The sequence below is a fragment of the Poecilia mexicana genome, unplaced genomic scaffold (assembly GCF_051168715.1).
Source record: "Poecilia mexicana isolate PSO_F unplaced genomic scaffold, ASM5116871v1 scaffold_9, whole genome shotgun sequence".
In the NCBI taxonomy this organism is placed as follows: domain Eukaryota; kingdom Metazoa; phylum Chordata; class Actinopteri; order Cyprinodontiformes; family Poeciliidae; genus Poecilia; species Poecilia mexicana.
In genome coordinates, this window is record NW_028263378.1 from 32,458,985 (window position 1) to 32,463,194 (window position 4,210).

A 4,210-nucleotide genomic window follows, 5' to 3' on the forward strand; every position below is an offset into this window, starting at 1 on the left:
TGCACGCAGGTGGACATCTAACCTTATGCTAATATAGCCTAAAAAGTCTGTAAAATGCTAAAAATAATCATGGTATAAAGTATAATACAGGTTCAATTAATCATACAATAGTAACAGATTTGTGACAATTAAATATGAGTTTTACAATAGCTCACGGCAGCAATTGATCTTAAAAATCTAGTATCTGCTTCTGATGTAGTGTTTTGATAGAATGCTTCAAGCTACTTTACAAAATCAGAACGTCCAAATAACCTGCAGAGCCATCCCAGCTTCCACACGTTTGCCCAGTCCAGGGATCAGTAACCTGCGGCTCTTTAGCGCTGCCCTAGTGGCTCTCTGGAGCTTTTTCAAAAATGTTTGAAAATGGAGAAAAATAGGAGTGGGAAATAGTTTTAATGTGGTTTCTGTAGGAAGACAAACATGACACAATCATTCTTAATGTTTTCCAATGCTATAAAAATGTGTAGAATATGAAATTTCAACATTTCTGTCAACGAACATTTGCGTCATAGCCTCTGTACGTTCCTTTCAGCTGGGCGGGGTGCGAGGCAGGTGGCTGTAAACAAACTGACGGGTGTGGTGGGCCATGAATAGCAAAGCGGAAAAGAGGAAAATAGCCAAGGAGAGATTCCGAATCATTTACATTCATTGCGGAAGGATTACCTGAATGTTTGCTCTGTAGCAAGAAGTTGTCAAATAACAAAAAGAGAGCGCACCTTACTGTTAAGCCACAGCTACAAATGTTTTGAAAAAAAAAAAATAATGGAAATGTGCATATATACAAGGGCGTAGATCCCATCTCATTATTGGGGGGGACCATAAACAGGAACATTTCTTAAGACCAATTTTGGGGGTGTCGGCAAAGTTACAGTGAAATGTAACGTAAAATGTGGTTTGAAGAGTTTTTAAACCACATTCAAGCTGCAGGACCAAAAATGTCTAGTAATACACATCAAAAGTGTTTTTCTCAGTAAGCAAGTTGAGAAATAAAACTAAAATTTAAATGTTGCTTCTATATGAGTTTTGTTCAGTCTCACTGATCAAATCTCTGCTACACCTTTATAAAATTTTAAGGTTCTAAATAAAAAAGCTTTAATGTGTAACTGCTCTTAATAAAATTCATCATAAGCATTGATTTATTGAAATAGCTCCCAATACAAGCTATGGCCTATGTAAATTATAACTTAAGTTGCTTTATTTTTAAGCCTTTTTTTAGTTTTGCCATGTCTTGGGTGATGGATAACCAACAGGTAGATAGAAATGAATATTCTGGGGGGTATTATAACTTAAACGTAACATTTAAGCTCCAGAGCTTATATAGAAAAATATTCAGATTTTATTTTGTGGTTTTAAAGGCTTTATGTTGAAGATGGTGAGAAATAAAGGCATAACTTTGTTTTTTTCTATCTGTTCTTGGCTCCCACACTCTGAGATGGTCCGAGATGGTCCTCTTGCTCAGCCCCTCCCTCCCGTTTCAAACTAAAGAGTTAAATATGAATGAGATGTTTGCTACCTTTGACAAAAAAAAAGCTTAAGTCTATGAAAGCAGTGTAGCAGTTTTGCTAATGAAACAGCTCATCATAATTCAGCCAAAGTAAGAAAATAACGAACTGCAGTCTGATCTTTATTGTTGATGTGTTTCTTCTTATTGAGCAGTGAAAGAAAATAAAAGGTGTTACATGTCTTTTAAGTATTTACTTACTGGAAGGTTTTATGTTTGTGCTGCAGAGCTACAGCTAACAGCTAACTCCTCACTTCAGTGGCTCTGATGAGCCTGTGCTGTTCAGCGCAGATGTTGCTCGTCCTTCACTTTGGACTGAACCATTGTTCTAATAATGGTAGGGGGGACCTAAAAGTTAATTCTAATTTTTTTCTGAGATAAATGGCAGATTTAGTTTGTTCTTTGTTTCTTTTGCCTTTTCATATTGATATTATTTAAATGCAAACGTTTCTTCAATGATTTTCTTCAATGACAATTCTAGACTTTTCCAAGATTGGGGGGATCCGGAACCTCCGAACCCCCGGAATTTACGCCTATGTATATATAAGCCGCATTGCTTTATTTTTACAACTGTAGATTGCGTTTTATTGCACTTCGTTTGTTGCCCAGATAAGGGGCACGTTATGCACGTTCCGTTTTGTTGTTTTTTCGTATGTTCTTTCGATCACACAGTTAACGGTGATCGAACAGTAATTTACAAAGAGCGATCGTTATGCAAACTGCATTTGGGGGCAGATTTTTAGAGTTCCAAAAGGGGAAAAAAACGACCCTTTCCCTGTTGATCTTCATAATAAAAAATACATCAAAAATCTGAATAATTTATTGCATTTCTTTAATTTTATCAATGCAATGAAACATGATACATTAATATTGTAACGGAAGGTAAACTTGAAGCACCTCAATCGAGTAGTCACGTGGTGCGTCATTCCGTCCAGGACCCACTGCAGGGAAAATAAACATTTAATCATGAATGCTAAATATGTACGCACTTAGTCATTTTGATAATAGTGTAATATAAACACTTAAAGCCTGTTTTGCTTTTATTATATTATTTATTTTTTTTTTTTTTTTTGGTCCAACTTGGCTCCTTCAACATTTTGGGTTGCCGACCCCTGGCACAGTATGTCTTAGAAGAAAAGAACAGCCACATCATATGGAGCTCTAGTGACCTCTGCTGGACAACCCATGACACTGCAGTGAATACATGGATAACACATTTTTCCTCACTGTCTGACATTATTCAGAGTCAGACCATACTTTTTCTATTTTCTGAAAATTCTGAGGTTTGCATACACCAATACCCACATGGTGAGGTCATAATTTTGTAAGTTTCTGACTGTCTTTTTCAAAACACTCATTTGAATTTAGGAAGTGTACTAAAGTGATGGCAAAGAGGCCTTCCAACCTCAGAGACTTGGAGCTCATCAACAAATACATCAGATAAAAAAAAAAGAAAAAACCCAGTGTAAATATGGAGAAAGCTGCTTTGTAATTAAAACCAGAATCTGATGGTTAGGTAATCCCCTGGTTTTTCCACTGAGGAGGATTTCAGTAATGTTCATCATGAAAATAATATAAATTAACATAATACTTGAAAAAATAAAACAATTTAATCTTTTTATATTGTCTTATTGTGTGTTGCCCGGTCTGTCACAGAAGAAAAGAACAAAAAGAACAACCACATAGTTATATAGATCTGTAAAAAAGAGTGTTTTCCCCAACAGAGTTCCTTTGTTTTTTTTTGCTTTTGTTTTTTGGGGGGCAACAGGGCATTGTCACAACAGAACACTTCTGATTATGAAGCTGATTTTAATATCCGATAAAGATAATCGGATAAAAACAAAAACCTGTATTCAAGTGATTCTATTAATTGAAATTAAGGGAGAAGAATCTGGCCAAACCAACCTGGCCCTTTGGGGAAAAGTAATTGCCACCCTTAACCTAATAACTAGTTGTCTCTCCTTAGCAGTGACAACACAAAAATAGTCATGGTTTTTCTACAAAAAGATTTTTGAAAAAAATGTAAGATATTTTATGTCAAAATGAAAACTAGTCAAAAAGGTCAGTAGGCTGCATGGGTTGAAAGGCCATTCAGATAGGAAAACATCCTTTACATAATTAAATATATGTAAACTGAATTGAACTGAATTGACAAAGATCTTCATTTTAGGATAAATCCTTTATGGTCTGGTGAAATGTTTGTCCACATGACCAACATTGCATTTTGATGCACCTCACAAAATGAATAGCTTCATGAAGTAATAACTTAATGTTGAAATACTTAGGCAACATTTTAGGACATCACACAGTTAAAGTTTAAAAGTTGGTATGGAGTGTATGTTATCTTCTAAATTTAAATTGAAAGAAAACTAATAAATTAACAGAATCTATTTTATTACTTTAGCATTTAGCAAATAGAAATAATCTGAATAACCTCAACTGGCATAAAACAAAAAACCTTTAATCAGATTTAATGTAAGACGGTGTGAGAAATATAAAATCTGTTCCTGAAGTCTGATAACTTACATGATCTTTCGTCAAATGATTACAGTATAATTAGGTTCGAAATGAAGATACCGTTCATTGCTTTTGCGTTTTAAGAGCAGGTACTGAGAGTGTAAACTCCACACAGATACTAAAGGTCTTTCACTTGTCGAATTGTTTCTGTTATTCCCATTATTACCTGCAGGGGGAGACGTAAGGTGAAAT